The sequence below is a fragment of the Pinus tabuliformis genome, chromosome 1_1 (assembly GCF_031772625.1).
Source record: "Pinus tabuliformis cultivar Carrire ecotype Pingquan chromosome 1_1, CPIR1, whole genome shotgun sequence".
NCBI lineage: Eukaryota > Viridiplantae > Streptophyta > Pinopsida > Pinales > Pinaceae > Pinus > Pinus tabuliformis.
The window spans coordinates 241,644,133-241,669,295 of NC_142297.1; positions in this window are offsets into that span (position 1 = coordinate 241,644,133).

The window sequence follows — 25,163 nt, forward strand, 5'->3', positions numbered from 1 at the left end:
CATCCTAACTCTAATGGTAACAAGTTGCAAATTGAGCATAGATGACTCATCTAAGGATGTAGATCAGAGGTTGTATAGATCTATGATTGGTATTCTTTTATATGTAACAGCCTCCCAACTAGATGTTATGCAAGCAGTTGGACAAGTAGGAAGATTCCAAGCAGCACCAAAAGAATCACATATTATTGTCGTCAAAAGAATTATTCGATATCTAAAGGGCACAACAGAATATGGCTTGTGTTATCCCAAGGGAAAAAATCTCATTATTGAACCTTTACATATGTAGATTAGGCAGGAAACATTGATGATCGTAAGAGTACTAGTGGAGCAGCATTCTATATAGGAAGTTGTCTCATATCATGGTTGAACAAAAAGAAAACCTCAATCTCATTATATACAGTGGAAGCAGAATACATTGCAACGATAGCTTGTTGTACTCAAGTCCTTTGGATGCAAAAAACTTTACAATATCTTCAAGTACAATTCAGTGAGCCTATTCCCATCTTCTGTGATAACACCAATGCCTCAGCATCTCCAAGAATCTTATCATGCATTGAAAAACAAAACACATTCCAATAAAATATCATTTTGTTAGAGAACAAGTTGTTGAAAAGAATATCAAACTTGAATATGTTGGTACAACAGAACGAATTGTTGATATATTCACTAAACTTTTACCTTGTGAAGCATTTGAATATCTTTTCCAGAAGCTTGGGATTCTCCCAGGTTCTCATTAGATTTTCCTTATTCATAAAAGAAAGGGGGAGTGGAAGTGTGTACAGGTCTTTAGGATGTTTGTGTGTCAGGGGGAGTTACCCTTTTCCATTGATGTCAAAGGGGGAGAGAAGGTAGTAGGAAAAGGTGCCCTGATTGCAAGGGGAGTACTTGTGTTGCCATTAATGCCAAAGGGGGAGATTGTTGATCTAAAGATGATCTAAGTTTTTCATTGATGTCAACACAAGCAGCATCAGGGGCTACACTGATCTTTCATGTGAATTTTGACTTGACAACTTACTCTATTTTGAGTCGAGGATCTTCTAGATAGATTCCACTCGTCGAGATGTTTCCGTTGATATATGACACACCAAGTAATTCTTCACGGTTTGAGAGATATTCATGTTTGAAGTTAGTAACCCCAGTTCGTGGGCTGAAACCCTATGGGGTTGTGGCATGGCACTCACAATTGGTTTTGGTCACTGAATAGTCAATAATTAATAATTTTTTAAGCTCCTGAAATCCCTCCAACATTCTCTATAGAATCCCCTCTCAACTCTATAAAAATAAATCTCATATCCGCCAAATGTAGTGATCGTGGAATTTTCGCTATAACTTCATTTTTGCAAAGTCTTATATTTTGAAATTAAAATCCATTTGATTGACAATCCAGATGAATGACGTGACCAAATTTCAGATCTTGGTTCTCTATATTTTTAGAGATATGATCTGTAGAAGTTAGGATTTTTGCAGGCTACCAAATTTCATCTCAAGGAAGTGACCTTGGGAAAATCGTAATAAATCTCTCTCACAGAAGAGGATTGGAATTCTGTAAAAAGTGGTGTACTACACACGGACTGTAGTTTTCTATGTATCAATTTTAGAGCCGCAGGAGGAAACAGTGACACGTGGTATGTCGTACAAGTTCTCTCTACTGAACTAGTCCATAATTAGGTCATTGTGAGAGATTGGGCATAACTTTGTCTTGAAGAGTCCAAAACGGGTTAGACATGTGGCATTGGAAAGAATACTTAGAGGGCTTCTACGGGAGCAAATATCACATGTTGGGGATCTAAAATCACAGATATACATCATATTAAATATCGTGCTCCTAGAAGACAAGAAAAACTAGATCAAGTGTTTTCAGGGGGTGCAAAGGACCAAACTTTCTAGGGAAGCAACAAGCAAGGTGTAGAAAAATGATGCAGCAGAGGTAAGCTACAGGTAAGTATATTTGGTATATGCATGTTCATCTCTTAATTGCATTAGTTTCTTTATATTCTAATTTGTTGTTTTTGTTTAGCATTGACATATGTTTCGCAGGATGAGGTATGTTTTGCTATTATCATGTCATGGGTATTTCTTTGAAGACTTTTTACAGGTATTATATATTCATCAAGAGAAGACACAATGCATAATCTAATGTTCTGAAGAGTGAGAAAGGGTAGCATGAAAAGAGCAGTAATCAGGGCGCAGAACAACAGCAAGAAGTTCACCACATGAAGTATTCAAGTCGGAAGCACTGCATACAATCATTGTAAAAGTATCATTGTACAGATTCATTGTAAAAGTATCATTGTAAAAGTATCATTGTACAGATTCATTGTAAAAGTATCATTGTAAAAGTTGTACAAGTGTCTATCTACCAAGAGTTGAAGAGGTAGTGTCAAGAGATCTAGGATCATCATTAGGTGGTTGTGTCATAGTTGGGGTTATGGTCTAGTGATTCTTGTTCTTCTACATCATTCTATATCATTGTAAAGTGGACCATTTTCTCTAGTGTTGGGTAGCGGAGGCCCCACCTAACGGTTTTGGGGCCTAAAGCCCATAGTTAGGGTAATGATATTGTAAAAATTCTGTGAAGTGCACGGAGTGCGAAATGTAATGGGTCGATTCAAAGGGTTGTCTGCCCAAAAATAATGAAAAATAATAGAAAGTGAGTCAGCCTACCCATGGTTCGCGAACCATGGGAATGTATAAATAGAGCAAGGATCTAAGAGTAGGGAGTAGCATATAGAAAGATTTGATGTTTGATGGGTTTGTAATATTCTCTCTTCATTTGTAAGTTCAAGTTGAGGGTGTTGGTGGATAGGTAAAGGCTCTGTAGCTGTGTGCGCAGAGGCCTAGTAGAGTCCACCGTTGTGTGCATGAACCCCTGCAGCTGAGTGCGCAGGGCGGATTTGGTTGTACTGAGTAAAGGCATTAATGAAAGATAATTTGATTCGAAAACATTGTGTTGGCTCTGAAATATTGTGTATCTACTTGCAGATCTGAATGGTTATATGGTTTTCATGTTTCTGTTATTCGTGCGTGCTAAGTTTAACTGTTAAAATCTATATTGTTATTTATGCTTATGTATGAGTGCACGCACTATTATTAAATGTTTGCTTAAATACCTTGTGAATTAGTTCTGATCTATAATAAATCCATCTAACTAATAAGATACGGATGTGAGTGGCGTGGATATACGCGAAGGCTAGATCTCTATGCAGAGTAGCGCAGAACGGTGCGCGATCCTCTAGACCACATCCAGACATCCCAAGGGTGCGGAAACCTGGTTCCAAAACCCTCCCATACTACCTCGGGTGAGACTTCAATCTGCACTCCGTGGATTGTTGCCAAAAGGGCCAGTAGTGTGGGATTTGTTCAGCTAAACCACTACTAGATCTGGGTCAAGCCCATACAAGCCAACAAATGGTTCCGTTGTCAGGACCAGGATCTACTTAAGGGATGTCGGAATGCTAGAACCCTACGAAGAAAGAAATTGAAGATTGATTAGATCAAAAGCAGTATGAGTTCAGAGCTAACCTTAGGACACCCGTGTGCAAACTAAAAAGTTTGATATGGCGAGTGCGATTGAGTTTCCTGTATTCAAAGGAGCAGGAAGCAAAGATCCATAAAAGTTTTGGTTTGTAGTGAGGGAAGGGTGGGAAGTGTAGGGAATTACGGACGATAACATTAAGAAGGCCACCTTGGTGGGTGCACTGCAGGACTGCGTGCTAACGTGGTACATAAAGCACTCGAATGATCACCCGAATGCCAGCATAGCAGAAATCCAGATTGCATTGAATCGAGAGTTTAGTCGGCCAAAGTCAGAAACGCAGTCAATCATCGGATTTAAGGACATTACGATGCTTCCAGGCGAAACTCTGTGGGATCTAAATCAAAGGTTGAAGAGCATGATCCGTGAAGCTAACATGCAACTAACGGATGCGCAACACTGTGTGTGGTTTGTGGAATCGTTGAAACCACATCTGAGGATGGTGCTATCACAGCAGAAGAACTCAACCTAGGCCGAAGCATTAGAAATAGCGATGAGGTTGCATGAAACTTCGATACAGGATCTTGGGTTGGGAGTTTAGCAAATCCATGCCCAAATACAGAACCTATATCTCGAAATGTAGAATTTGAAGCAGGATAGGGCGCCCCAACCTGAGTCATGTGAAGAAGTATGGTGTATCAAATGTAAAGGCCAAGGCCACGATAAGGATCATTGTCTGGTATTTGCAAACTATTTGGCAATGGGGGGACCAATGTCGTTGCGACCAGAGGCACAGGTGGGGCCAAGCACGACACCCTCGCTCTGGTGCATAATCTGTTAGGTGGGAGGAATGCACAACACGGACAACTGTCACCTACTGCAAAAGTTTACCAAGACCCCCCAGCGGCTATTTTGAAAATTTTTGCAGTTCGGTGGGCCATGATGAACGAGACTACCATAGTTATGAATTGTTGATGGATCGAACACTTGCCTACATGATGCATAATGAGGCACGAGGTCAAGATCTAGCACAACGATAGCGTGCAGTAGATTCCAGGGGCGAGGACGAGGAAGAGGAGGAATGGGGCCAAGAAGGGGCCGCAGGTAGCTAATTTGTTAAAACTGTGGAGGACCAGGGCACTATGCTTGTGATTGTACCAACCCAACTAGAGTATCGTGTCCCTACTGCGAGCAGTTCGATCACAAAATGATAGATTGGCCCACACTGATAGCGGAAATTCGTGAGAAAAGGGCAGCATAACCGAACATAGAAAGTCCAAATGATGAGGTCTGAGCCACGCGAGGGGGACCCCAGCGTAAGCATGGTACTAAGGAGCAGTGCAACCATAGGGGGAGACACAAGGAAACAGTTTGGAGAAGACAGGGAGGGACTTGAAATTGCGATGGAATATGTGAAGGGAACGTCTAAGGAAGCTAAGAAGAGCTTCGCAGAGGTCTCTACGTCAGGTAGTTAAGATCGACCCGAGTGAGAAGTGGAACCGTCGATGCTAACTACCTTTTTAGAGACATGTATAAGGTTGCTATACGACAATAAGGTAGTTAAGGGATTACAAGAGCTGATAACTAGGTGCGCAGGACCAGGTGAACCTCGTATGGTCTGGAAACTGGGGAAACACATGTTGCACACTGGACAGGAAATGTGATTAATGGTGCAGATCGGCGATAATAAGATGGATTAGATCATTCTGGACTTAGGATCAGATGCAAACGTGCTACCTAAACAAACATGGGAACGCATAGGTAGGTTGCACTACAATGGTCCCCTATTTAGCTACAGATGGCGAACCAATAGAATATCTTGCCTATGGGGAGATTGGAAGGAGCCACAGTAGACATCGAAGGTGCAAGCACACAAACAGATTTTGAGGTAATAGAAATTATGGATGATAATAACCTGTATCCTACATTCTTAGGGATAGACTAGGCCACGGATATAAATGGGGTCATCAATTTAAAGAGCCAGAAGATGATATTTGAGACAAAGTCCCTACACGTAGTCATTCCACTAAACCTAGCTAAAGGAGCGCGCTACACTAAACCTGTACGCGAAGATGAATTTGAAGAATACTTGGATCATATTTATAAGCTAACCACGCGAGATCGGGATTGGGTAAGTCTGACAGCAGAAGGAAGGATATCATGGGAACATGCAGAGGCCTGCCATTCAAATTCAAATAAAGAAGATGAATGATGGCACAATCGGTTGAATGGAGTAACAACATTAAACTGCAACATGATGACTAGGTCATTGTACTATGTAAAAGCTCAGGATCGAGAGGTGCTAATGTATGATGGGTTGACAACGGTGGACGAATTTTTGATCAAGTTTGTGAAAGTAGTACCAGAACACCAGTGGTTCAATACATTAACATGGACATTGCGTGCGACACCTGTGCATTGGTGGGGACACATGAAGGAACTTTTGAAGACTGGTGTGACTGCAGGTGGATGATGCAAATAAGGTTTAGAGAGCCGAAACTACGGATTAATGAGAAATACGACGGACCTGATGACTCGCGCATGCACCTTGCCCAATGGACCCAGGCCTATAGAGAAGAACCCCAGCTGGAATGGGTACACTTATTTTATCATACCCTGGATGTCATCCCAAGGAACTGGTATACTGAAACAGAACTCTGACATGGTACAGGCGAATGGGATATTTTGTGTGAAGTATTTTTATTAACATTCTTATTTGAGGACCAATGGATGGATACTGTTGACGATGCATTGCAAGTTGTGAAGGCTGCCATTTTCAAATTACCACTGAAGCCAAAGGGAATAGTGCAGCCAGACTGGTTGCATCAGTTGAGCCAAGCCCTCGAATGTTACAACTTACAAGTAGAAGATGATGAGGACGATCCCATAAAAATTAATATTCCAGAAATAGAGGGGAGCCATGAGGTTCACGGACCCGCGATCAAGGACCCTGACATCGCTGCGCCACTGAAAATGAAACATGTGAACATTGGTATGGAGGAAGAGCCCAAGTATGCAATACTTGGGGATTATTGGGATGATGCCACAGGGGAAAAGGTCGTCGAGTTGCTTCGCAAATATCAAGATTTATTCCTGACCAAAATCATGCAATTGAAAGGGATCCTTGGTGACCTAGGAATGATGAAGATAACACTGAAGCCAGACGTGAAACCAGTCAAGCAGCGACCGTATCGGTTGAATCCAAAATACAAAACAAAGGTCCGCGAAGAGTTGGACAAAATGTTTGCAGCAAGAATAATTGAACCAGTAGAGGAGTCTGACTGGGTAAGTCCTATGGTTGTATAGGAGAAAAAACATAAGGGTGAGATTCGCATCTACGTGGATCTCTGGAAGCTCAACGATGCATGTGTTAACGATTCATTCCTGATGCCATTTACACACGAGGTACTAGAAAATGTTGGTGGACAAGAAGCCTACTCCTTCACAGACGGTTTCTTGTGATACCACCTAATCAAGATCACATCGGAGGATAGGAGTAAAAAACTTTTGCCATTGAATGGGGCTGCTTTCAGTACATCGTGATTCCATTTGGACTAAAGAACACGGCGGTTATATTCTCGCGTGTCGTGGTAGCTACATTCAAGGAATTTATACATAAGTTTTTGGAAGTATATCTTGATGATTGGACCATATTTGGGCTAGTCAAGAAACATACCGCGAGCTTACGATTAATGATGGATACTTTCTGACAGCACCAGATTGCGCTAAATCTGAAGAAGTGTACTTTCCTCATCCACTTCGCAAACTTGCTCAGCCATGTGGTCTGCAAACAAGGCTTGATGGTGGATCTAGTGAAGATAGCTATCATACTCAATCTACAAGCGCCACGAAGTGTCAAGCAACTAAGCACCACGCTGGTACATACTGGTTACTATCACAAGTTCATTAAGAGCTACGCACAGATCACGGCAGCGATGGAACAATTGTTGAAGAAGGATGCTATTTTTGGTCTTTCCAAAATGGGACATCGAATTTCATGTGCATGTTGATGCGTCGTGTATCACGCTGGGTGTGGTACTCACACAGGAAGGAGCAGAAGGAGTTGATCACTCCATCACGTTCGTAAGTCGCCAATTGTCCAAAGCTGAAAAAAACTACTCCACCATTGAGCGTGAAGGGTTGGCGATGGTATACGCACTTCAGAAATACCGCCACTATTTACTCAGGGGACACTTTAAGATGTATACTGATCATTCCACATTAAAATACTTAGTGAATAAGCCTGTGTTGTGGGGGCACATTTGTAGATGGTTGTTATCTTTTTAGGAATATGATTTTGAAGTCATTGTAAAGGCGGAACGTCTAAACGCAGGACCAGACCACCTATCCCAGATTGAGAATGGTGAAGAGCCCACAAACTTAGACAAAGAACTCTCTATTGCACAACTTTATGCAGTGCACGTCGCGGATGGCCACTTTGTGGATATAATCCACTTCTTAACCACTGGAACCATGCTGCAGGGGTATTCAGTTCAACAAAAGAAAGAATTGGTGATACGTGCAACAGACTTTACCGTCATTGTAGGGCACCTCTACAAGATGGGAAATGATGAAATATTACAAAGAAACATACTTGACTTTGAGCGCAGACAGATCCTTGCTAAAGAACATGGGGGGGTTGCAGGAGGACATTATGTAGGACGCGCCACCACACAAAAGATTCTTTGCACTGGACTACGGTGGCCAACGCTACATCAAGGCTCAAAAGCGCACTGTCGGGCCTTCGATGTATGTCAACGGAATAGGAAACCAACGCAGAGGGATGAAATGTCACTCAAGCCACATCTGACACTTCAAGAATTTAAAAAATGGGCGATCAACTTTTTGGGGCCTATCACACCTCAAGGAAAGACAGGTGCATACTATATTATCACCGTGACAAAATAGTTGACCCGATGGGCAGAAGCACAACCAGTTAAGGACTACACGGCCACTACAGCTGCGAAAGTTTTGTTCAAAAACATATTAACACAGTTTGGATGTCCAAAAATTCTAAAGAGCGACTACGGAACGCACTTCCTGAATGAGACTATCAGCGTGCTCACTGAGGAGTTCTAGATATATCACCAACAGAGTACACCATACCATCCACAAGCAAATGGGACCGTTGAATTCTTTAACAAGATTTTGGGACTACGTTGATAAAGGTATGTAATGCGCAGCGAAATGATTGCGCATACTTGTTGTGATATGAGCATACCGAACAACGTGCAAGAAGTTGATGAGCCAGAACCCTTTCCGGTTAGTCCATGGCAAGGAAGCTATCATGCCAATGGAATACATTGCACCTAGTTTTTGAATAGCAGTAACGACAAGCATGGAAGACCATAGGGCTTTAGAAGAGAGAATCACACTGGAAGAACTTTAGGAGGAATGGTTCTTGGCTGGATTCCATCAGCAGGTACAAAAGCAGTGGGAAAAAGCTTGGCATGATCGCCATATCAAGGTGCACACGTTCAAGGAAAATTATCGAGTATTACTGTATGACAACAAGTTCAAGAAAGTCCTGGGCAAGCTCTGAATGCATTGGTTGGGACCCTATGTAGTCAAAGAAGTCACAGATGGAGGCTCGGTCCAGCTTTCCAAGCTGAATGGAGAGCCTTTCCTAGGTAGAGTAAATGGTAGTCACCTAAAGCTCTACACAGGTGGTCCGACCGCCTGACTAACCGACCGAAGGATAGTCTCATCACTCCAGACACTTGAAAGAGAGCTCGGGATGATAAATCAGTCTGTGGGCGAGCTGCGTGACAACAAGGGGGCGCACAGAATTAGTATGTCACAAGGGTCGTGGTTGCGCCAAAGGGGCTGTGCTGCCGCATGGATAAGCTTGGAGGTGACCGTTGTTGACATTGGTCATGACAAGATGCCTACGTTATGGCAAACTAGAGTGGGCAGCGGGCAATTAAGAGACAAGGTACGAGCCAGATCCAGAACAATTTGCCACAGGCTTAGTGTTACGGCACCAGAAAAGGCAGGAACTGCTGAATTTGAATTTCAAAATGCTTATCAATCACAAGGGGCCACCTGTCGAATGATCTGTGGCTTCGAGAGAAGAAAGATATTCTTCCTTTCCATTGGTATGGAACTATTCATCATTGATGCTCAAGGAGTAAGCCCAGGGGGTTGTAATCTGGCCAATAGAGATGTAGGACCTTCTGGATAGTGTAGTCTAATGGTAGGGGGTGTATCAGAAATTTGTAGACACGAAGGAGAACTGGTCCGGATGCCGCTAGCTGACCCATGGGCTGGCCAGCGCCCCATAAAAGATAGGGGAAAGACTGTGAATATGGAGACAAATGATGACATTGCAGTTAAAAATTTGTCTCTAATGCACCTTGAAGACTGGGATTTCATGGACAGAAGCAATTTTCTTGCAAAAATGCAACAAAAGCTGCAACAGACGGTGCATATGGTAGATCAGAAATTGGAAACTTCCTATGTTGGCACGAAGAGTCCCCGTATGCGGTGCCCTAGCATGATCTAAAATCCTATGAAGGGGTTCTATGTGTTCACTTAGCAGAGCAGAATGAGCATCATCGGTTGCATGAACTAGTAGCAATAATGGAGCAGGAGCTTGAAGAAGAGTTGCAAGAGAGAAAGAGGGAATAGCAGAACGTAGTTCTTCACTCACAAGGGTGGTGGACACAAAGCCTTGGCAATGCGTATCACCACCCTAACAGGTGACTCGGGATGAGTCATGATGATTGTCTTGGGGGCATGTTGGGCAGCGAAGGCCCCACGTAATGGTTTTAGGGCCTAAAGCCCGTAGTTAGGGTAATGATATTGTAAAAATTCCATGAAGTTCGCAGAGCGTGAAATGTAATGGGTCAAGTCAAAGGGTTGTCCACCCGAAAATAATGAAAATAATAGAAAGTGAGTCGACGTACCCATGGTGCGCGGACCATGGAAATGTATAAATAGAGCAAGGCTCTAAGGGTAGGGAGTAGCATATAGAAATATTTGATGTGTGATGGGTTTGTAATATTCTCTCTGCGTCTGTAAGTTCGAGTCGAGGGTGTTGGTAGATAGGTAGAGGCTCTGTAGCTGTGTGCGCAAAGGCTTGGTAGAGTCCGTAGTTGTGTGTGCAGACCCCTGCAACTGAGTGCGCAGGGCGGATCTAGTTGTACTGAGTAAAGGCATTAATGAAAGATAAGTTGATTCGGAAACGTTGTGTTGGCTCAGAAATATTGTGTATCTACTTGTAGATCTAAATGGTTATATGGTTTTCATGTTTCTATTATTCGCGCGTGCTAAGTTTAGCTGTTAAAATCTATATGGTTATTTATGCTTATGTATGAGTGCGTGCACTACTGTTAAATGTTTGCTTAAAGACCTTGTGAATTAGTTCTGATCTGTAATAAATCCATCTAACTAATAAGATACGAAAGTGAGTGGCACGGATCTATGCGAAGGTCGGATCTCTGTGTAGAGTAGCGCAGAACAGTGTGCGACCCTCCAGACCACATCCAGATATCCCAATGGTGCAGAAACCTGGTTCCAGCACCCTCCCATACTACCTTGGGTGAGACTTCAGTCTGCGCTTCACAGATTGTTGCTGAAAGGGCTGGTAGTGTGGGATTTGTTCAGCTAAACCACTATTAAACCTGGGTCAGGCCCATACAAGCCAACATCTAGTACAGGAGTCCATTCTTATTTTATTCTTCTATAGGGTGGTAGGGTGGTGCTAGGGTGAGTTGTAGCTCATTGGATGTTAGGGCATCCATTCAGTTAACTACTGAAGAATCTTGGGTGTTGGAGCATCCATCTAGTGGGAGCTAGAGAAGAATGCTTTTCCAGATTCTAGGAAGTTGGAGCTTTCTTTTCAATTGGAGTTGAAGATTAAAGAATTATTAGAAAAGCGTTCGGTGGTTTTTGACCCGGAGGGGGTTTTCCACCTAAAATTTTTGTGCCTCGTGTGTTCTTTTATCACTAGTATAAAATGAATAATTAATTACTAAAAAAACAACTAAAATTTTCATATAAACGACTATTTCTCGATCAGTGACCAATAGTAGCTAATTTACAGTATCTTATAACGAGACCACTTTTAGTCGTTTTTAGCTTAGTCATTAATTGGTTTTCTCAATTTTATTGTCTAGTAGTATATTTAGTCATTAATTTAGACATTAATTTAGTCATTAATTTGGTCGCTAATTTAGTCATTAATGTGGTCATTAATTTAGTCATTGATTTGGTCATTGATTTAATCATTGATTTGGTCATTAATTGTCACAATTAATGACCAAATATACAACAAATATATTACTAAAAGATCACCTGAGAAAACCAATTAATGACCAAATAAATATGACCAAAATGTTGGTTGTGTTATAAGATACTATAAATTAGATATTAATAGTCATATATATGCAAATCTTAGTCATCGTTGGAAACCAATTAATGACCAAAGATATATGACTAAATTTTAGTTGTGTTATAAGATACTATAAATTAGATACTAATAGTCGTATATATGGAAAATTTAGTGGTCATTTGTAATCACAAATTTATCATTTGCATTAGCCATTTATATTTTTTGGTAGTATCATATTCATTATATAAATTACTACTTTAGTAGTTTATATTCATTTCATTTATTTTCATTAACAATCATTATCAGAAACTAATTTAGTCGTATATTCATTTTTTGTATTCATAATTAATAAACATAAACTACCAATTTAGTAGTTTTACATTGATTTTATGTTTTCATTATTGATCAATGTAAATTAATTAGTATGATTTTGCAACTAAATTTAAAAAAAAATGGCATACAATGTACATGTTCATATAATATGAAAACACAAAGTTACATATGTTAATTACAATACTAAGTAATATCAAGTGAAACTATAAATAATTCCAACCACATAAATTATATTATATAAAATGTCAAGTATTACAATATGAGTTTCCAACTTAATATTGGTTGGAGTACAATTTACACATGAAATATTGTTTCATCGCTTCAAAACATTATCATTGTGTTGCCAAGGCATTGCAGGTGAATTCACCAACTCTGAAGATTTGACCATTAGTCTTTATGTGTGTCTTATGCGGGATATTGGCTCTATGGGTACCACTAGACCAGTGCTCTTCTCTTTCTCTTTAATTTGCATTTTGTCGCTCTAGTGTTATTGTTCTCCTCTTTCTTCAATTCCTGCTTCTTACCATCAATATTGAGTTCCTTTCCTGAAAAAAGAGATACAATGCAAAGTATAAGACATGAAAGTCGATGAACACTGGAATATAAACTAAAGTAGACTATAAAATATTTATATGATATATACCTCAACATCAGCAATATTGTTAATGTCATTTTTCCCCATAAAAGCAAGAAACTCGAACACGTTTTCTTTAGTTGGGAAATAGTGACCACTATGTTGCTAGATGACCTACAAAAATAAAGAAAATAAAACGTCACCATAAAATAAATTTTGTACCTACTATGTTCTCAGTGTACAACATTTGTTCACAAAATGTTGTCTTCAGCTAAAGTAATAAATGCAAATAGATGCACACATTTCTATCCCAATATTTTGAATTCGCATGCTTATGGTACATTGTAATCTTGATTTTATCCCACATAATCAAACACATCAGAGCTAGAAATTTCTTTAAGAATGTTTCATGCTTCATTTTTGTAGTTGTATCATTTCCTCTAGTTATCTTTAAGAAGCAATGACACTTCAACAATAAAACTGGTCAGTAGAAATCTAATGGGTGGAGCAAAGTATTGCTGACACAAGATTACAACAATAAACTAGAAAATAATAAGACAAAACTTTGTAAATTGTGATACTAACCGGGAATATAGCTTCAACATAGTAATCTTCAATTGTCAGCATACCATTCCGGGAGAAAAGGAATCCAATTCCCAGAAGCCAACAAATTATGTATGCCCCTTGTTTTCCCTATAATTAATTGAGCAATATTAGCACATGCAAATTCCATTTAGAATCTTTGAAATGATTCTATAAATATTCAAATAAAACTTAATGTTACTCATTCATTTTTCTCTAATGCAGACAAAACTGAATATGCTAACATGTTTTTGAGTTGGAGAGTTATGTGATTCATTGTGTCCAAAATCATTGCTTATTGTCATCACTACTTTTTTTAATGATCATGCAATGGGCCTATATAATATTTGATAAAAAAAACATATTTTTCAAAATATATTCCATTTTTCTAATTCAAAGCTAAATTTCCTTCCATTTTATGGCGTTCAAACAAACCGAAATCTTTTTCCTTTAACAATTCACTATTGTAATATATTACTAAACGATTAGCTGCGTAATGAAGTTATTAGTGGTTGAATACTAATAAATCACAAATATATGCATGAAAGAACACCACTATGTCCTATGCATGCGAAGTCCTTATCCTCTTGGTTGGAAATATTACTTCATGAAAACAACATATTTGACAAAGAAATTTTCTAAAACTAACCAATGCCAGTGTATCCAACAACAACGACATTTCTATTGGCATGCCCTCAAAATGTGTGGAAGTATCAAACATGTGTCTTGCACTTCCCTATACACACTCCTCTTTCTTCATGTCTTCATAGGAAGCCCTCAAGTCCGATACTCTTGCAAGTACTGCTACAAAGTTCTAGCTCTAAAGGCACTCAGATTTCAAATAGATGAATGTATTGTATCTTGGTTCTGAATGATAAACAAAGTGATGGAATCATAATGGAAAAATGGATGCAATTTGTGGTCATCAATTGGAAAATGAATTAATTACTCTCAATCCTAGTAATTTTGATACTACTAAAGGTTTCATTTCCAAGTTCTATCTCTCTGGCCTCAATTAAAAGATTGTAAAATTGAGAAAAGTGATGAATAACTCATTTTGGCAGTGCTTTTTAAGTTAGGAAAGTTTTATTCAGTGTTTGTTTCCACATTTATATTGAACTCAAGATGCCTTGGGCCAAGCTTTTGTGAGTCTACTTGATTTTGATGCTTTTATTGAACAACTACTTGTGAGTAGGATAACCTCATCGAAATGGGTGCTCTTGTCTGTGGAATTTTTATAGATATCTCAACTTCAAATTCAAGGATACAACATAAAAATACATCTAAGGGAAATAAATGAAAAGTACAAAGGAGTGTTAACTTTTCAAATCCCTCACTAAAACAAGATTTTAAAGGAAAGAATAGACCTCTTAAATGTGATTTTTATGGAAAGGTAATTCAAAATATTGTTTGTAGAAATTGGTTGCCTTCGCTTCAGAAATGAAGAAACACAATTTAATTGTCAATCTATCTTCTTTTGGAAATCATACAAGAAATGCTAAACCAATCTCTGCTATTGCAAGTTTCTTCTTACCTAAATGGATAATTGATTATGGAGCAACCCATCACATGGTTGCACCTAAGAATTTGTTTGCTTCCATTAATTCATGCAATACAGGGCATATCTTTACGTGCAAGAGGACTATATAATATTTTATCAAAAAACATATTTTTCAAAATATATTCCATTTTTCTAATTCAAAGCTAAATTTCCTTCTAGTTTATGGCGTTCAAACAAATCGAAATATCTTTCCTTTAACAAGTCACTGTTATAATATATTACTCAACGAGCAGCCACGTAATCAAGTCTTTAGTGGTGGAATACTAATAAATCAAAAATACATGAAAGAAATAACACCACTATGTCCTAGGCATGCCAAGTATTTATCCTCTTGGTTGGAAATATTACTTCATGAAAACAACATATTTGATAGAGAACTTTTCTAAAACTAACCAATGCCAGTGTATCCAACAACAATGACATTTCTATTGGCATGCCCTCAAAATGTGTGGAAGTATCAACCACGTGTCCTACACTTCCCTATACACACTCCTCTTTCTTTGTGTCTTCATAGGAAGCCCTCAAGTTCGATACTCTTGCAAGTACTGCTACAAAGTTCTAGCTCTAAAGGCACTCACATTTCAAATAGATGAATGTATTGTATCTTGGTTATAAATGATAAATGCAGTGATGGAAGAATCATGGAAAAATGGATGCAATTTGTGGTCATCAATTGGAAAATGAATTAATTACTCTCAATCCTAGTAATTTTGATACTACTTAAAATTTGATTTCCAAGTTCTATCTTTGTAGCCTCAATTAAAAGATTGTAAAATTGAGAAAAGTGATGAACAACTCATTTTGGGAGTGCTCTCTAAGTTAGGTGAGTTTTATTCAGTGTTTGTTTCCACATTTATATTGAACTCAAGATTGATTGGGCCAATATTTTGTGAGTCTACCTGCTTTTGATGCTTTTATTAAACAACTACTTGTGAGCAGGATAAACGCATCGAAATGGGTGCTCTTTGTTGTGGAATTTTTATAGCTATCTCGCCTTCAAATTCAAGGATACAACATAAAAAAGAATCTAAGGGAAAAAAATGAAAAGTACAAAGGAGTGTTAATTTTTCAAATCCCTCACTGAAAAAAGATTTTAAAGGAAATAATAGACCTCTTAAATGTGCTTTTTATGGAAAGGTAATTCAAAATCATGCTTGTATAAATTGGTTACCTTTGTTTCAGAAATGAAGAAACACAATTTAATTGTCAATCTATCTTCTTTTGGAAAGCATACAAGAAATTATAAACTGATCTCTGCTATGCAAGTCTCTTCTTACCTAAATGGATAATTGATTATGGAGCAAACCATCACATGGCTGCACCTAAGAATTTGTTTGCTTCCATTAATTCATGCAATACAGAGCATATCTTTATGGGAAACTCTTCACCTTTACCTCTTCAGGGGAAATGTTCCATTGAGATGATAGATGACATGATCAACAATGTTCTATATGTTTCTAATCTTTCAACTAATTTTCTCTCAATTTATTAGATTACAAATTTTGTTTCAAGGAAAACAATATTGTTTACTCTTTATTTTTGTTTCATGAAATTGAGGACCCTTCACAAATTGTTGCCATAGGGAAAGTGGATCATCATGCACACTTGAACTTATTTTCTCATTTTGTGGTGGAGCCTCTTATCAATGTATTACTTGGTCACTCAAATGAGTCAACTAAATTATGACATTAGATTTTGTCACTTAAAATCTTGCTATGATTATCAACTAAGTAAACTTTGGTCACTAATCTTATGTTTATTTCTCTTTTTGATGGTTTTTGTACTGGGTGTGTGCTTGGCAATAATCCTGAAGGTTATTTTGTTAAGGACAACTCTTGGGGAGCTTCTAAAGGTCTTAAACTTTTTCGCAATGATGTTGCAGGTCTTATTCCTACCTCGTCATTTCAAAGGGCTCGTTATTTGCTTACATCCATTGATGACAACTCCAAACAAACTTGGGTCTACTTTTTAAAGAACAAAAGTGAGGCTTTTGACACTTTTCTTGAAGCAATCTGGAAATGTTTATCAAATTTTTGCAGAGAGTTAGAGACATAATGGTATTGAATATGTCAACCTCAAATTTGAATACTATTCTACACTGATTATATTCAGTTGCAACATATGGTGCTCTATTGTCCACAAAAAAATGATCCTCCCTCTCTTTTTCAACTGTTATAAGCATTTTGTACATGGGTACCTATCATGGCCATGTAGCCAGGACCCATTTTTGGAATTTAGCCTCCTTTTTAATACTCGCCTAAGTTTCACTTAAGGGGTTTGTTAGTGTACAGACAGTTGTAAGTTAACTTGGGTAAATCATTAAATACTTGTATACTTGCCAACTATCCTTCATAAATGTTGGACTCCTTCCAAGTTGCTATAAATAGAGGGCTTCCCCTTGTATTTCTCAACAACATATCTAATAGATGCAGTAATTATCTTGTTCCTTCTATTGGCTTTGAGACTATGTTCTATTGGCTTTGAGTCTATGCTAGTCTTTTTCTATTTTTTTGTTTGTGTCAAGTTTGACCATGTTATGATCTTGTTGTATCTGGTTTGATTCCACATTAGTGGAGGCTACTGCACTTTCAAGTTTTCATATTTCTCTATTTGTCTGACAATACATTTTTCATATATTGTGGAAATATTTGGAGCAGATTAGCAAGTGCTAACCTAAGCCCTCTATGAAAATTCAACATTTCTCTTGTATTTGGGCTGAAGTCGTTCCATTTTTCAAACTCTCTGTTAGCCTTGCAACTGTAGATTGACCAACCGATACATGAAATTCAAGGAATCTAATATTCAGTTTTTGGTACTTCCACTCTACTTGTATTGGTAGCAGCAATGCTTATCATCAACTTTATTGACTGGTTAGTTGAATTAGTTATCTTTTAGGTGATGCATCCATCTTCCTCTTTTCTGGCTTTCGATCCCCATTCATATTTTATTCTCTTCAAAGTTATGAGCTTTAAACTCATGCCTTTGAATCTTGGGACCTTGAATATGCAGGTCAATATTTGAGTTTTTGTTTGCAGTCATGTTAGCTACCTATACCAATAGGTTTCATATTTCATGATTGACAATGAAAAGTTCCAAATATGCTCTGCTTTGATCATGCAAAGATCACATATTTCCAAGAGAAAACAATCTGTGTATATAGCTTGATGTTGTCTCAATTTTGATGGATGGTCCAACAGCCTAATCTGGATCATGCCATGTTTTAAATTTTCAGTTGTAGAATAGAGAAAGAAGTCTGTCCAAACTGTTTAATCTTGGCAGACAAGTAGCTTAGGTAGAGAAGTAAGGCTCCCAACTGCTTAATCTGGGACCTTGGAAGAAATAAGGGTAGCAGTAGATAGAAAATCAAAAGGAAAAAAGCTAGAGAAAAGAAAAGGCAAAGAAGGGTCTGCAAGTCCAAGTGCACCCTCCAAGAAGAAAACAAAAAATGCTAGGCAAGTAGATGGGTAGGCAGTTGGGGTTGCAGAAGTGTCATTCCTTATAATTGAAGGTATGCTAAACTATTTCACAAAAGCAGAATCAATGGATTGAGAAGTCCTTCTTCTCTATCAGGTGGCAGCAAAGCTAAGAAGCATGTCTAACTTCCCACTGATCCCCTTTCCCATTCATTACTAATATCCCCTCAGCAGCTGAGATTCATGGAAGAATTGGTGGTCTTATGATGGTTCTTAGTCCTATTAGAAGCCACATTTCTTGTCTAAAACTCTTTTCATTTTGATCTACTCCCTAAGCTAAGTTATTTTCAAATAAACTTAGTATTATCTCCCCTCATCCACTCCTTTCATCCATATTAACCCTAACTCTATTATATAATTCCCCTATGTTACCCTTTCCCTAGTATAATAACACCATGGTGTATAAACCCCAAACATTGTGTAAATATCCCTCCCCTTGGCATTATAGCCATATGTTCTTTGTCAGGGATCAAAATGACATCTGGTCACTTTGATAAACCTAAGTCTAACCCCCCCTCCCCTCTTCTGAATTTAGTTGTCCATTAAAACCTTCATTTGCTAAGAAAACCTTGAAAAAACCCTTTTTTACCTATGACCCGCTTCATTTGCAAATAACACGCCAAAAACCCACTTTTTGCACTTATCCAAAGTATCGGCGCATATTATTTTGTTTTCAAAATACATTGAAAAACATTACAAACCACCGCATCCCAGAGGTTTTCCGCCGGGCGCAGACCCCAAAAAAAATATTATTTTAATCCATTTTCCGCTGTCATATCAACCGCGCAACTCATCAACCCGTCAACCGTCCGATCGAGCACTTTTGATCAGACGGCCATTATAGATATCAGGTTGGGCCCGACGTCCGACAGTTAGCACTAGAGAAACTGTCAGAGGGTGACGTCAGGCCTCTGCCACACGTCGCCCTCACAATTTCTCGGGTTGCCCTCTGACAAAACCATCGCCGTATGGTAGGCGGTCCGAGAAAACCATTACCGCTTTTTTCATTTACCACCAGTTTTGCCATGCCCTCGTCATCACCGCATCTCACCACGTCACTGCCACCCCGCTGCCGCATCAGCTCCTTCGTCCGCCCCCGCGCTGATATGTCCGCCACCTCACTATCCCCGTGGACCAATCATAGCTCGCCACATCACCCGATGACATCATGCTGACGTCATCCGACCTTGACCCCACCTGATGACGTCATCCAAAAACGCGCCAATATGCCAAAAATCCATATTTTGGCCAATTTTCGCGTTTTTTTCATACTTTCACCAATTCACTGTTGCTCTCTCTACATGGTTTTTTCACGTCCAAACTTGCACCACCTTGCTGAAATCGATTTGGAGACCTCCGGCGCGCCATTTCTACATACATTCGTGACCGTTGCTCGCTGTTTACCAGGTATTTACCCTTGTAAATCCTTCATACGCCTAATTTGTCTGTGAATTCCCTCAAAAAGCTTAAAAGACACCGAAACTTATAAATTGCCGGTAAAATTCCTGTGTCTAGCCCCCATTCGCAACTGTGAGGTCGAAAAGCACCAGCTGAGCCTTGTTTGCCCACATTTTCATAAGAAACTGTACTCTGTTCGCGCAATCGCGAACCAGTCACTCAAACTGTACATACCTGCTAAAAGAGACAGATTGATACCAGACATTGGTCTTATTTACACTTCAAAGCAATATTTCAATTGCTGCAGCTGTTCATTTGCCCTCTATTCCTTGAAATTCACACTTCCATTGTAAAAGAACTCTCCTCCGGGTTGCTCTGATCATTCAGAACCAGTTTACATACAAATCTGAAGCCTTATTAGCTATGGAGACACCAATAGCCCTGAATGTTCAGCCTCTGAATGCCCCTCAAAGGGAAATAGAATGGAAAGCCCTGGGAGACATGGATCATCAGATGTTAGACTGGTTCCCAATCACATCTAAGTTTAATATTCATATGCTCAATGAACTAAAAGCTCAACACCTTAATGGAGCTGACATTTTAGGGATTTGGGACTCAAATTTGCCCATCTACAACCTCCCTCAAGTCAATGCCCTCCCAGACTTGATCCATAAATGCCAGGAATGCTATGATCCTTGCCAGAGAGCTGTTCTCAGTCCTACAGGCTCAGTTTTGTTCTTCATCACCCCAGAAACCATAAATGAGATGTTGCATTTCCATACTGCCAGGCCATTGACCCCCCTTTCCATGTTGGATCTAATAAAGAAGGGGAGTAATTTGTCAAGTGCCCAGATTACCAAAATTAACCAGTTATTTGTACAGCCAAGCTCTGAAACTATGAGAACTCCTCCTATCGGATATCAATACCTGAATGACTTGGGCAGAATGCTAGTGGATTTGATCAGCTATGTCCTGGGATACAAGGTAATTGAGGATGTTGATGGCACTATAATGGCAATGTTGTCCATGTTTTCTCCTGGAAAACCTCTAGCTGTACACTATGACTATGCCACCTATATTGCAGAAAAGATACATGAACAGCTTATGAATCTACCAAGGGAGAGGGTGTTCAGATTCACCTCATACATCTACCACCTGTTCTTGTTTTATCAACCAGACAATTTCTCCATTCCCCTCAAGAAACTCAATGCCCAGGGAAGTCCAAGGTCAGTGGTGTTCTGGACTTCAGTTTTCCATAATGTTTCTCAATCACCATACACATACTGTGAATTTATAGACCTGTTCATTCACCCAGCTATGACATTGCTGTATGGTGTCCCTCCTCCAAGGTTAACCGATGACATGCAGAGAATTCTCCATCTCTCCAAATCCTACAGCATTGGTGATTGGTATTTTTACCAACACCACACAGTAATCAGAGTATATGGCTGTGAATTGGACCCTTACAGGCTGCCAAGGTATGTCCCTATGAGACTGTTTGCCCTAGAATACTTCAGGCAGTTTGGAAGTGCAGACTGTTTCCATTTCCAAAGTAGGAATAAGAAGGTGCAGCTGAAGGTAAGAAACCAGCTAGGCCCTTTTCTATACAATAAAAGAGAGGAGGGATGGAAGGAGGCAGATATGATCTTAGAGGGTTTCAAATTGCAAACCAGTTTTAAATGGATACCCTATGACCGTAATCATTTTATCTCCCTCAGAAGGATAAGATACAAATTGGGTAACTATTCACATGTTAGGCTGCCTCACATTGAAAAGTATGCAAATTCATTAAGCTGGAAAGAGGGCACTCTAGAAGAGCCAATCTCTAGAGAGCAGATGCTAGAGAAAGAGGCTAGGAATCTTCAAAAAGAAGCTGACTTGGAAACTTGTGGACAGGTTTCACCCTCATATCAAAGGCAACTTGGAGCAGCTGCCTCATCTTCAACAACACATCAGCAGACTGCCGTGGATACTCAACAGACATCCAGCAAAGGCAAAGAAAAGCAGGTGGAGAAGGAACAGCCACCTCCCATGACTAAAGGGCAAGCAGAAAAAGAGATGGAACAGCAAGAAGAAGTGCAGCAACAGGTAGAGCAACAGCAACAACAGGAATCATAGCAAAGAGAAGGGCAGCATGATAGAGAGCAGCCCACACAGCAGGAAGGGGGAGTTGAGGCCCCAATTCTCACTGAGCAACAGGATCAAAACATAGTACCTCCTAGGCAAGAAGCTGTTAATGAAACCTCAGTCCTCCAAACTCCACAAAAGGAGGATGTAAGCAGAAAAAGGGATAGAGAAACTCCCTTGACTACATCAATAAGTCATGGTGAGAAGAGGCACAGGATGAATCCCCTTTCAGAGGAGGAGATGCCTATAGGGCAATCTTTGGGTATGGGCCCGCCCAGTTTGGAGGCATCTGCAAGTTCCTTCCAACAGGAACAAGAGAGGACAGTGGGAGGAGAAGTCAGCTCCTCTAGCCAGCAGAGAGAGGGTGAAATGAGCGTTAAACAGCAGTTCATTGAAATAAAGAAAAGGAATGAGCCCATAAAAATACAGCTGTATAACCATTTGTTGAATATGGCTCCCACCAACCAGCAGCGACTAATGTCTGCATATGATGTCCAGGAGGGCAAGATGATCATGAGTCACTTCATGCCAACTACTTTGCAGCCAAAGTCCCCTTCAGATTACTTAAGGACCAATCTTGAGGTCCTGGCCAAGGACATCCACCCAATGGATAAAATTGAATTGCATAAACAAACAGGTGAGATGGTCTATGCTTCCTTGGCAGATAAGACAGTAGATAACTGCAGGCTAGAAAATAGCCTTAATAATACAGCTGCCCAACTTGAGTTGGAAAGGGCATCCTCCCAAGCAAAGGACAATAGAATAAGGTCCTTAGAAGATATAATTATTGAGATTGGGCATGATACCAAAGATATCAAGGGCATACAAGAAATATTAAAATTGAGGGATGCAGATATGGCAGCTTTGAGGAGAAAGGTCAAACTCCCAGCCACAATTCACCCTCAAACAGATGAAGTAGCTCAGCAAAGGCATGATCAGGATGCCACAACTTTACTGGTGTCTCTCTATAAGCAGCTTATCCAGACACAAGAAAAGTTGGGAGAATCAGAGGCTGCACAGGCAGCATTACAAGCAACTCTGAAACAGAGAGAAGAAGGTCGGACCTCCCAACCTCCTCCTCAAATCATTAACCTTGAGGAAGCTGCTCCAACTACTACTCCTCCTCCTCAACAGGTTGAAAAAGCAGCACCATCTACTTCAGCACCACCAACAACAGAGCAGGCCCCTAGCTTGGATATGCAAAAGCTAAGAAATGAGATTCAGGCCCTGGAAGCTCAAATGACAGAGCTGAATGAGACCAGGGAGAAATTGGCCAAAGTAAATGATAGATATGACAAATCCAAGCAGTCTGTGGCAGAAAAGGGCAGGGAAATAAAAGCCCTCAAAGACAGGATCAAAGAGCTAGAGAATGAGCTCAAATTAGATAAGGTTGTGGCTGAGCTTAAAATAGTGATGTGGGCTAATATTGGCCAATCTATTAATGACCAATGGCAATATATCGAAACAATCCATGAGAAATTAGAGCTCATTCCAAAAGCACAGACTGAAATTCAGAGATCAAGGGCTGCTCTAAGCAACATGCCTGAAGTGGCCACCAGGATGATTAATGTGCTTAACAATAGAACAAGTACTCAGTTGGCTGCCATGGGAATTTCAAACAGAACTGAGACCATTCAGTTAATCAAGAGGGTTCTTACATTGAGAAACTTGGTGCAGACATTAGAGAGAAGAACCTAGGACATGCAGACTGAGGTAAACAGGTTCATGGACAAATTTCAGATATTACAAAACAGAGGGCTCCCTAGCTTACTGAACAGCGCAGGGAGACTGTTCACACATGAGCAGTATGCCAAGAGGGTCAATGCATTTCCCACAAGTCAGATCAACGAGAAGCCCAGCACCTCAGAGGAAACAGGGCCAGCCACAGGACAGACTCTCTACAACAGAGTAGAAAGTTTATTTTTTATAATGAATGAAATTAAACACCTGTTTGAAGTGCCTCCCAATTTTTATAAATATACAGAGGCAGAGGAGACTATGGATGCAATTCCCAGGCATCAACTACCTACACAAGAATGGTGGACTAAGGCAATACAGATGATTTTATAAACAGGAAGCCATTCAATAAATTTTGTTCATGGAAAATGCAAATTGTCACACACAGGACAGTTTAAAAGAATCAGCATGCATTAAAGATGAAAGCTGAGCCAACTCAGCAGAACTTATGTCCAACAAAGCAAGGTGAGAAGCTACAGGTGTCCAGGCCGAGAAGCTACAGCAGAGCAGCTCCAAAAGCGCATTTCTCAGCATTAATGCAGATCACTCCAACCAACTCAGTGGCCTCCAAAGGCCAAAATATCTTCTGACAGGCATAAAGATGCATTTACTTTGTATTCAATGATGTAATAACTTTCTTATCTAAATATCTTGAAAAGTTGGTGAGCGTATTCATTTCTGAGATAACTTAGCACTCAGATATTTTGTAGAACCAATTGTATATATTTGCCCCTCGCACAAGCTTGCAGGGGTTGTTGTTGATTTCTCTTGAAGAAGTTCTTATGCTGTAATCTTTTCAGAGTTTAATAAACAAAGTGATGGAATTTCTCAAAGTTCTGAAGTGTTGAATGCGTTCTGGTGTTTGTTGAAAACTGCAGGATTCATGTGTACCTCACAATACAATAAGTTTTTCTGTAACTCTCTTTGTTATGTGTTTCAATCTGTTACAATCCATATACGTTTCTAATTTCTAAGTATTTAGCAACAAAGAAAACGAATAACCTTCAGGATTTATTCATGCAATACCCTGAGTTCAATCTATGTTGTTAATGAATGTTTTCTTCAGCTATAATCTTGATAAGTGTAATTCTTAATTGCTGCACTTTCAGAATATATCTTTCACAGTGACCTTTGTTTCAGGAATTCAAGTTTGCTCCTGAGCAACTTGTTTCACTTTCACATCACCAGCTTAATGGAGAATTTCTTAATTGCTTTCTGTTGGCTGACCATACATCACCACTTAAGTTTAAATTTGGTTTGTTTGAGATACCCAATAGGCCCTGCAGTCTAAACATCATCACTCTAGCATTTCAAAACAGTTCACAGCTCTAGACTCCATTGCCCAATGATATACTACTGTCTGAACACTACATATTAAGCACTGAAAGAAGTCCTTCAACCAAAACATAAACCAAAAACCTGAGCATAATAGCTAGCCTAAAACACTATCAAACCAGAGACACATCATAAAGAGAGAGCCCTCTCTGATTTCAGTTTGGCTAGAAACTGTAATCCAAAGATTGGTTAGTGGTTACCCTGGCCGTATTCCCTTGGGAGTCATAGGGAAC